Genomic DNA, 11,612 nt, shown 5'->3' with positions numbered 1-11,612 from the left:
TTATTTTTGTAAAAAAATATAAAAATTGAACACATCTATAATTCTATATTTACACTACTATTAAAAATATAAATAAGATTTAGTCCCTATTTAATTATAAATTGAACTACTACTTTTCACCTCATTCAATTCATTTTATTTAAATTTTACATTTCTTTGATAAGTGAATAGAAAAAAAACACGAAAAAAATAAAATATTATAAAAAGAAAAATCTAGCCAAGTAGGTAGACTTGTCAATGATACTTGAAATTTCACAGCTCGATACACATATTTAGATGAAGTGTTTATGTAGTCATATTTGGATTTTTCAGTATGCATCCGATTAATAATAAAAATAAAAAAGCATTTAAAAATAAAAATAGATATTTAGAAATTTTTTTTGAAATATTATTACTATCATTATCATCATTTAGAATTACCACATGCATGCTTACTTGTATACTTGAAATAGAGTTATCTAGAGTTATCCATATCAGCTTATTCTCTCTCCTCATCATATTGCTTCCCAAACTCCTTATAACTTTGTGATTTTTAAATTATTTAAAAAATAAAAATATTCAAATATAGAGCTACTTAAATCACCCACAACCAATTTAGTTTATTTTTGTTAGGAAACCGAATGTGATCACTCCCCTATAGAACATGGACATCTTTTAACACCAGTCTATACATCGCACATGTCTCTTCTAGTAGTTGGAGGGGTGCCATGGAGCTTGTGGCTTTGTCAAGAGGGCTTCGCTTCCGAGAGTCTTAGAATAACAACATGGGGGCACTTTGTAGTTACAATTGTTGTGTAAGCACATAGTGGAGCATAAATACAATGGATCCAACAATTGATATTGATGGTGCGCAATCTGGTCACTCCTAACTGGCAAGGGGCCACACTCCAAGCTGGTGACGGATGACACCTGAGAAGAAGAGAATGAAGGATTCTCGGGGAGCTCTCCCGATGGGAACACTCCGATGCTTAAGTTAGAACTCTGAGAAAGAAAATTGCAGAGAAGATGAAGAAATCTAGAGTGCAGATAGCGCGAATGCAATTACCTTTCCTCTTTGGGGGTAGGAGCTCTTATATAACGGTGCTCTGTCAAATCTGACATAACCGCTTCTGATTCTCTGCCGCAGCCGTTACTTGCCAGGGCTGCGCAGGTTATCGTTGCACGGTACGACTCTGTCAAGCGGGGGACACCTCTCAGGTTTGGCAGGCACGATACTGTCTAGCGAGAGACGTAGGTGTAGGGATCTAGGTTTGGCAGGTACGGTTGTCAGGGGAGATCTTCCTGTGATACGCCGAGCTGTTTTCCTACGAGCTACCCTATGCCAAGCTGTAGGTGCCATACTGAGGTGATTCTACCCGAGGTGGCCAACTTAGGTCTGAGTCAGAATAAATTCATTAGGAGGCTCCCGAGCTCACCCCGAAGTGCCTTGAGCTTGGGAGATTCCAGTCTTGTAGTACCTTGGCTTGGGATGCTCCCGTGGAAGAATCTCAGCTTAGGGTGTTCCCTTCTTGAGGAGGAGCTCAGGGCTCCTTATTGAGGAGGAGCTCGAGGGCTCCTTTACTTGGGAGGAGTTCGGGATAATCCTGGTGCCGAGCTGCCACGCTGGACCTTAGCGAACTGGTTGTGCTGAGCTGTCACTTATGTTGAGTCACGCCCACGTGTCCCCCTATGATGAGGGCGGGGTAAATCACCCTCCATCAATTGCCCCCTCACTCCTCGAGCTAGGGGTCCTTGTTAGACAGTTTTGTATGCCCTTAGCTTCAATCAGAATGATGTACTTTATGAGTTTATTGTAAATGAATAAAGATACATATTTGATTCATGTTCCCTTGGTATGTTTCTGTGTAATACCCTTAAACTGGATACTTAATGAGACTCGTGTTAGTTTAGAATGTTCACAGCCAGTGGGTCGGTCTGGGGAGACCTATCCTGACAAGGCTGACACTGTGGTGCCACCATGTCGGTTGGGGTGGCCTGTCTCAGCTGCCAGGGTGAGACCCTAGGCACATACAGCGTAGGATTAATTGAATCTTTGAACTGGACCAGTTTTCCAGTATTGCCCTGGACCTTGGAGATTGATGGGCAAAACTGGAAAGTTACACCCGACCCCTAGATTTGATTATGATACTGCATTAGGTGTCGGATTGGGCTATCTTTGATGTACCAATCAGTGAGATCCTTAGCGGGGGTCAAAACCTGGGTATGTTGGGACAGTCCGAGAATTCATCTGAGTGGGTGATCATAGTGACAGGATCAGCCCCTTTGTCAGACAAAGGTAATGATCGGGGATGCACTCTCACTGATGGAAACCAAGACTGCCGGTAGCCGATTTCAACCGTTGAGATTTGTTTTGCAAAATATATTTTACATAAGATATAAAAGTATATATATGGTTTCTAAAATGTTTGCAAAAGGTTTTAATTCCCGGGATCCATATGAGTGGAGAGTGCAACACTGTTCCTTGCACCCGAGGGAGAGGTCCTCTCTTGTCGGTCTGTGTATGATCATTATGGGCTGAGAGGTTAAGTGTAAGACCATTGAGGATAATACCTGATGGGCTAATCTTGCATCTGCCCACAGTCCCTGGGTGTTATTAGGTGGCTTGGCCCAGGGACCTCTTAGAGTAAGTGTTGGGCCCGTAGAGCCCATTTGATGGGTTTCAGGGGGTGCACTGTCTTTAACAGTGTATTCGGCCAGGCCTTGTAACAAAGGCTGGGCCGAACCCATGTGGCTGATGTGTAGATCAATGCTTGGGTCCCACGCCATACAAGGAAGCCCAACTGGGCAGCAGTTAAGAGGGTTAAGTGAGCGCATAAGCTTAATGGGCCTAAAGCCCATTTCGAACTGGGCTGTTTATTTAGTTAATAAAGGGGCGAAATCTGAAGTGGATCAGCTAATAGGATTGGGCTTAGACCTTATCCACTTAGAGAGTCCAAGATCTAAATAAGATTTAGATCTGGAAACCTCCTATTCAGATTAGGAGATGGCTAATCTGATCTCCAGATAAGATAAGGGTTATCCCTTATCACTTAAAGGGACTTCTAACCCAAATATGATTTGAATTAGCAAGTCCTAATCTGATTAAGAGCTGATCCCTTTAAGATTATAAAAGAAGAAAGGGGCGGCAGCCTAAAAAGATATACACACAGATCATCTGGTTTTGTTTAGTGCTGAAATCAAGAAGAGAGAATTCTGCTCCCTGCAAATACTCTCTTGCCGCCCTGTTTGCCAGTTCGATCTCCACTTGTGGGAGAAGTCAAGATTGGATCTTGACATCAGTCCTTTGAGAAAGGATTGAAAGGAAGCTGTGCTCACGTACCATCTTGCTGATTCTTGCGAAGGACAGAGTTCTTGGAGAAGAACACTGCTGATTCTGCTCCACCTGCACTGCGCCATCTTCAGTGGGAGCAGTCTTTGGATCATTCCTTGGGCGTTAACACCTTCGTTGGGAGATATTACTTCTCCGTATCAGGTATAATCCTTCCCACTCCTTTTTGGTTCAGATCTGGTTCAGTTTATGGTTCAAGATTGATCTTTGAAAATATGATTTTCTAAATAGGGAATACGATTCCCAGTTGAAGGGAATAAGCTCACTAGCACTCGTCTTGAGGTTGCATCTAAGGTCTTCAGCTCGGGTTCTCCAGTTCGTCTCTTTTCTTGTCTGGTTGCGTTTTCTTGCGTGTCTACCTAGCTCCTTTCAGTTCGTTTCCAGTTTTTCAATTTCAATTTCGTAGCTAGTCTCCTTTATCCCATTTCTCAGTCCATAGCTATGTCAGACCATTGCTTCGACAATCAACTAGACGAGCCCGAGGTGGGTGCCTCGGCTCCAACAGATAGTCTCCTAGATGAGCCCGAGGTGGGTACCTCGGCTCAAGTTAGTGCCTTCGAAGCACATTCCACCTACGAGGTGCGTAAGACCTCGGGTAACCCAGCATCCACCTCTAATCGAGGTCGGATACCAAACAAGTTTGGTCCTTCTACCATGACGGTAGACAGGCTTAGGAGCCTAATAGCCCGGTACAACCTTCCTAGGGAGTACACCTACCATCTTTCCACGGGCGACTTTCCCTGGGAGCACGATTGCGACGAGATCGTGATTTTTGGGGAACAGCTCGTGGTTGGGCTCCACCTTCCACTGCACCCTCTCATTGTTGAAGTGTTGAATCACTTTGATGTAACCACAGATAAGCTCCACCCGAACTCTGTCCGGAACGTGGTCGGTACAATTTCCCTTTGTTTCAACTACGCCCTTCCTCTTGATCTTGACATTTTTTCTTCTATCTTATCAATAAAGAAAAACACATCTAGCGTTCTCCTCGAGCACAGGCGGACCTACTACCTGTCCCCCCACCCGGTCTTCAAGTTGTTACACAAACTTCCTAGTAAAGTCCCGACCTGGATACGAGACTACTTTGTAGTTCGTAACATTGCGGGGTGGCCCTTCCCTACTCACTAGAGGGTGGCCATTCAAGACTCCGGCATTAGACTGGACAAGAAACCAAGTGAGGTACTTCAATCTTGGGCGGAGCTCGGCTTCAACTGCAAGGACCACCTTGCTGTGAACAAGCTTATCGAGGCCGGCCTGAGTCCCAGTAGGTCGCCTTGTGTAGAGTTAGTATTTTTCTCAGAAGCCAATTTCTACTTCTTGGTAGTATTACTGACGTTGAACTCGGTTGCAGGTCCTATAGAGCGATTCAGTGCGGAAAACCTCTCTAGGAAGATGAAGGGGAACAAGAAGCGAGCTGCAAAGAGAGTTCGCATTGAGCCTCCACGGGCTTCTAGTCCCGAGCTCGGGCTACCTACTGATGCTCCTTCGGTGATCGACTTGGAGGAGTTGGAGAGCCTTCCACCTCGGGGGCCTGAGGCGATTTTGGTGCCCATCCCTAAGACTTCAGAGCCTGCTTCCGAGGCCACTGCCGAGCCAGCTCCCGAGACCGCTACCACTACTTCGGAAAGTAGGGAATCAGCCCAGGGATCAGCCTAGAGTATTATGGACCCACAGTACAGCCTCCGAAAGAGCAAAGGGGCTGCGTGTGACGAGGAGGTCTCTAGATGGGCCGAGCTATCGCCTGCTTAGCTTGGAGCTCGAGCAGCTACCCATTGCATGGTGGTAAGTCTCGTTGCATTTCGACTTTCAATTTCTGCAATTGTTGCTTTATTGATGCTTACTGGCATTCTCTTGGCAGGTGAACAATGCCGTGCATGCCCTGACCTACCAGTCCGAGCAGCACTTGAAGCAAGCTCGGGTTGCCGAGGAATCAGCCCGCGCAACTCAGACCGAACTGGAGCTAGATTGTAGCCAAATCCACCGACTAGAGGGCGATGTGCTAACTTAGAAAGAGCTAGTTATGTTGCTGGTGTCAGAGAAGGAGGAGTGGCAGCGCGAGAAGGAGGAGTTGTTGCGCGAGAAGGAAGAACTGTTGCTCGAGAAGGGAGCTCTGAAGAGTCAGGTCGAGAACCTCGAAGCTGACGTTAAGGAGCGAACTGAGACCCTCCTTGATGCCATGGAGGAGGCCAAAGTCAAGGCCGTCCAAGACTACGTCATGTCGGAGGAGTTCGACGGGGTAATGGTGGATGCCTATCGCAAGGGCTTCAAGCTCAGCAGGTGGCTGATAAAGCGCGATTTCCCACAACTCGATGTAAGCGCTATCACTACCTCGCGAATCATGGGAGACGTAGCTCGTCAGGCCGCTGAGGACCCGGACTCCGAGGAGGAGGGTGACGAGGACATTGGGAAGGCTGGCACTACCAACCAGGCTGCCGACCAGGTTGACACTTCTATGGAGGCTCCGAGCGAGTTCCCTAAGTAGTTCGAACCGTCCTTGTACTTTGAGCCTGCGAGCTCAGTTTTTGTTTTTTTTTGTACCAAATTCATTGTAATGAAACTTTGGTAATGAAATATGTTATTTTGCTAAGTGTTGTGCATTTAACCTTCTTGTGCAATTATCCTTTTTGATCGGAATAAGGGGTGTAAGGGTTTCCCCGAACTGTCAAGCTATCGAGCTAAGTACCCGAAGTGGAGGTTTCTCGACTGTTGTTACCCCGAACTGTCTCCTAGTACTTAGGGGTAACTTTAGGATGTACACTGGGGCAAGCAACATAGTAGGGTATATGCCCGAATTGTCTGCACCCGGGCTACTTAAGTTGACATCGGTTGTCCCTAATGGGTTCAATCTGCTATATGCCGGGGCAGGCTATGTACCATTCGGTTCACACCCGAGTTGCCCGTGCCTTGGCGTTAAAAGTACTTAACCCATGCCAACGAGGCAACTAGGTCTCATGTGGTGCCGAGGTCTTTCGTTAGCTTGGTGCTTTAGCCCTTAGGCTGAGGGAGCAACTTATAGTCCGCCCTCCTCTGGAGTTCGCCCATGCCAAAGAGGCGATTGAGTGCCGAGGTCCTTAGCTCGGTGTTTTAGCCCTTAGGTTGGGGGAGCGATTTATGGTCCACTCAGCTCGGAAATTATATGTAATATTGTCTTAAGTTAACAATATTCCATGCCTGAGGTACTTGTTTCCCTTCTAGGGTTTCGAGCTCATACGTTCCTTCCCCGAGCACCCGCTTTACTTGGTAGGGTCCTTCCCAATTTGGGCTAAGCTCACCAACACCGGACTTAGGTACCATGACTTTATGAAGAACCAGGTCTCCAATGTGGAGGTTCCGCTTCTTGACCTTGGCGTTATAGTACCGAGCTACTCTTTGCTGGTAGGCCGCGGTCCTAATGTATGCGAGGTCCCGTATCTCGTCAAGTAGGTCGAGGTTGGTGCGTAGCTCATCTTCGTTTGTTTTGTCATCATACACTTCTAGACATAGCATGAGAACCTCGATCTCAGTTGGGATGATTGCCTCTGTGCCATAAGTGAGGTTGAAGGGGGTCTCGCCTGTTGCGGCATGCCTTCAGTCCGCGGAGAATGGCTCTGTTCGTGACCTCCGCTTGGCCGTTTGTTTAAGGGTGCACCATTGTGGTGAAGTTTTGTTAAATTCCCATATCTTTGCACCAGTTCTGGAATTTTATATCCTCGAACTGCTTACCATTGTTGGAGATCAGTACTCGGGGTAGACCGAAATGACACACTATATTCTTCCAAAACAAGTTCTGCACATTCCGCACTGTGATCGTTGTGAGAGGTTCAGCTTCAACCCACTTAGTGAAATAATCAACTGCCACCACTAAGAACCTTCTTTGCCCCGTTGCTGGAGGAAATGGTCCAAGTATATCAATCCCCCACTGTGCGAAAGGCCATGGGCTGGTGAGATACTTCAGGTTGGCGACAGGCTGGTGGTGGATGTTGGCATGCTTTTGGCACTTGTCACATTTTCTAACGAGCTCGATCGCATCTGCCTTCATCATTGGCCAGTAGTATCCTTGTCGTAGCGCTTTCTGGGCGAGAGCCCTGCCCCCCAAGTGTCCGCCGCACAGGCCCTCATGATTGTTGCAGAGCACGAGCTTGGCCTCGGAAGGTCGCAAGCAGCGCAGATAGGGGAGTGTGTAGGTTCTTCGGTACAATCGTTCGTCTATCGTGACGTATTTGGCCGCTTGATGCTCTACCCTTCTAGCAGCATTACGATCTGCAAGGAAGGTCCCGTGCAACAAGAAGCTTGCGAGCGGATCAATCCAGCTCGGCTCTGCTTGTACGATAGGAGCGGATCGATCCCGCGCAACAATAGCAAGGGCATCGACGTCAGCATTCTCTAATCTCGGGATTTGCTTGATGAAGTGTGACTGGAAGTTGAGCAGAGCCTCTCTTACTTTGGCTAGGTAGGCGATCATGGTTGGCTCACGAGCTTCATATTGTCCTATAACTTGGTTGACCATGAGTTGAGAATCACTACAGATGACGATGTGCTTGGCTTTTACTTCATTTGCTTGGGCCAGCCTGGCTATTAATGCCTCGTACTCCGCTTCATTGTTGGACACCGCAAATTCAAAGCGTAACGCATACTCCAATTTCACCCCGCTTGGCCCAAACAGAACGATTCCAGCTCTACTGCCCTGCTAGTTGGACGAGCCATCAACGTGAAGGATTCAGGGCTCCTCATCCTTGCTCGGGTTCGATCTAACTAGGAGAGAAGACACACTAGTTTCTACCTGACGGTGCTCGAGCCCAACCGGCCTGGGAACCCCGGGCTCATCCGACCTGGGGGCCTCGGGCTCGACTGGCCTGGGGATTTCGGTGTTGAAAGTGCATTCTGCAACAAAGTCAGCTAAGGCTTGTGCCTTGATAGCAGTTCGCGGCTTGTACCGGAGGTCATATTCGTTGAGCTCGATGGCCCACTTTGTCAACCTACCAGAGACCTCGGGCTTGAGCAAGACTTGCCTCAGAGGCTTGTTGGTGAGGACGACGATAGTATGAGCTTGGAAGTACGGACGGAGTTTCCGAGCTGCAATGACTAGAGCATATGCCAATTTTTCGATCTATGGATACCTCGTCTCTGCCCTCTGTAAAACTTTGCTAACATAGTAGATAGGTCGTTGGACCCGATCTACTTCTCTTGTCAGTACCGAGCTGACCACCTCATCACTTGCAGAGAGGTACAACTCCAAAACATCACCCTCCTTGGGTCGGGTTAAGATTGGGATACTGGCGAGGTACCTTTTGAGCTCGTCGAACGCGTGCTGACAATCTTCGGTCAATTCAAAACCTTTGGTTTTAATTGTCTTGAAGAAAGGCAGGCAGCGATCTGCCGATTTGGACATGAAGCGGCTTAGAGCGGCTATACGACCATTCAGCCTCTGAACCTCCTTCAATTTTTGGGGTGGTCTCATATATAGGATAGCCTTAATTTTTTCTGGGTTGGCCTCAATGCCGCACCGGTTGACGATGTACCCTAGGAATTTACCCGAGGTGGCATCGAAGGCACACTTGTTTGGGTTTAGCTTCATATTAAACTTATGCAAAATTTCAAAAACAGAGTGCAAATCTTTTATTAAATCATTTGAAAACTGAGTTTTGATGACCATGTCGTCTACATAGCATTCTATTTTCTTGCCGATCAACAGCTCAAACAATTTGTTTACAACTCTTTGGAACGTTGCCTCGGATTTTTTCAGTCCGAAGGGCATGCCCTTGTAGTAGTACAGGCCAAGCTCGGCTATGAAGGCTGTCTTTTCTTCATCAGGAGGGTCCATCCTGATCTGGTTGTAGCTCGAATAGGCATCTAAGAAGCTCAACAACTCATGCCCTGAGGTCGCGTCCACCAGACGGTCGACCTGGGGAGTGGGAAGCAGTCCTTTGGGCAAGCTCGGTTCAGGTCGGTATAATCGATGCACATGCATTATTTACCATTGGCCTTCTTTACCATGACTGGGTTGGCTACCCAGCTCGGTTAGTGGACCTCTCTGATAAAGTTGGCTGTGAGGAGCTTCTCGACCTCCTCGTCAACTGTTCTCCAGCACTCTAGGGATAAGTTGTGTTTCTTCTGTCTAACGGGCCTAACTACAGGATTAGTATTTAGCCTGTGGATTATGATGCTAGGGTCTATGCCATGCATCTTTGCCATGGACCACGCAAAAACATCTAAATTTTGAAGTAAAAAACTTACCAGTTGAGATCGTAGGGGCTCTTGGACTGAAGCGCCGATCTGGATCTTCGGCCGAAGTGGGCACGGGAACAGTCTCTTCTGTAGGTGCAGCTCGCTCTTTGCATTGCTCCGCAGGTCACTCCAGCTCGAGGTCATTGGCCATCTTGGCTTTACCTTTGAGGGCGACAACGTAGCACTTGCGAGACTCGAGCTAATCGCCTCGCGCTACTCCAACTCCGAAGTCCGTGGGGAACTTCATCGCCAAATAATAGGTGGAGACCACCGCACGAAGAGTATGGTTGATGGGCCGACCTATTATGGCGTTGTACGGGGAGGGAGTTGCGACTACCAAGAAGTTGTGGTTAAGCCTCACTATGCTAGGGCAGGTGCCGACTTTAACAGGTACTGTGGTTCTCCCTAGGGGCCTTGATTTCCTCTCCGCTGAAGCCTACCAAGGGAGTGCTTTCGGGCTTGAGGTCGCTTTCTTGGTGCTGAAGCTTGTCGAATGCTGCCTTGAAAAGAATATCTGCTGAACTGCCGAACTACCGGAGTTGACGAGGACACGCTTGACTTCAAAGTCATTAATCCTTATCTTTATGACAAGCGCATCATCGTGGGGGTAGTGGACCCCGCGTGCATCGTCCTTAGTGAAGAAGATCGGGCCTTCTGTCCTTGGCCACTTTGGGGGGTTTTGCTCTTCCCTTCCGACCTTGCAAGCTGATGTCCGAGCTGTAGCCGAGGTGCAGCCCGCGATGATCGATCCTCCGACGATCAGATGAATGGTCCCCCGAACTGGCCTCTCTTCAAGGGATTGCCGCTACGGCTTATTTGCTTGCCTACTGCTGGGCTCGGGAGCATCTCTACCCTACTCCCCTTTCTGATCTGCCTTATTATTATTATTTTGTACAAAATTTCTTAAGTATCCGTGACGGATGAGCTCCTCTATCTCGTCGCAGAGGTTCTTACAATTCTCGGTACTATGACCGTGATCTTTATGAAAACTACAATACAGATTCTTATTGCTTACATTGGGGTCCCCTTTCAACCGGGGCGACCACTTCACATACGGGGCATCTTTGATCGCCATGAGGATCTCGGCCCACTTCGCGTTAAGGGGTGTATAGTCAGTCCTTTCTGCTGGAGGAGCTCGAAAAGGCTGTCCTAGCCTTGCCCCCTGAGCTAGGTCTTTTTTCTTCTTGCTATCCCCTTGGATCGAGGGCTCACCTTCCCTTTTCTTTTTCTCGGGCACTCTTTCATTTTTCTAGCCGATCTCCTCCTCCGTTCCTATGAACTGGTCCGCAAGATTAAGGAACTCGGTTACAGTCTTGGGCTGATTGACCACCACGTGCCACTTGAACTCTTTGTGCGTGATGCCTCTCTTGGCTACTGTGAGCCGTACTGCGGGGTCCAAGTCGAGCATCTACAGACAACCGTCATTGAACCACTTGATGTAACTCCGGACAGACTCTCCTTCCCTCTGGACTATGCCGAGGAGACTCTCTTGGGTTCTCAAGCACCGCTTGCTGGTGACGAAATGAGAGGTGAAGACTTGTACGAACTACACCCAGCTCCTTATTGATCTGGACGCGAGGTTCTTGTACCACGTGCGGGCTACTCCCTTGAAAGTGGCGGAAAAGGCCACGCACATGCAGGACTCACTGGCCCTTTCCAAGTGCATCTGCGACTGGAAGGCGTCGACATGGTCATTCGGATCAAAAGATCTGTCATACTTGTCCAAGGGAGGAAGCTTGAAGTCCTTTGGCATAGGGACGGCTAGAAGTTCTAGAGACATGGGGGACGACACTGAGAGGAGGAGTGGCTTTCGCTTCACTCGAGCTTACTTTTTCCTTACTCTTGAGCTTGGGCAGGTTGTGAGTGGCAGTTCGGCAAGCTCGGCGGCGTCTCCGCTGCTTCATTGGCTCGGTATTAGTATTGCTTGCTTCTGTGTTCCCGAGCTCGATGGGCCCAGGGAGGGGCTCGGATTGCTACCGATGGCTGTGAATCGAAGGGCCTTGTCTATAGTTTGCGGCCCAGACCTTGAACTGGTTTTTGCTGAGCCGGGTCTCGAACTGCGAGGGCCGAGGTGACGTGG

This window comes from Nelumbo nucifera, chromosome 1 (genome assembly GCF_055504915.1).
Source record: "Nelumbo nucifera cultivar China Antique chromosome 1, China Antique-T2T, whole genome shotgun sequence".
In the NCBI taxonomy this organism is placed as follows: Eukaryota; Viridiplantae; Streptophyta; class Magnoliopsida; order Proteales; family Nelumbonaceae; genus Nelumbo; species Nelumbo nucifera.
The sequence above is the reverse complement of the archived record's forward strand: the minus strand, read 5'-3'. Positions refer to the sequence as shown.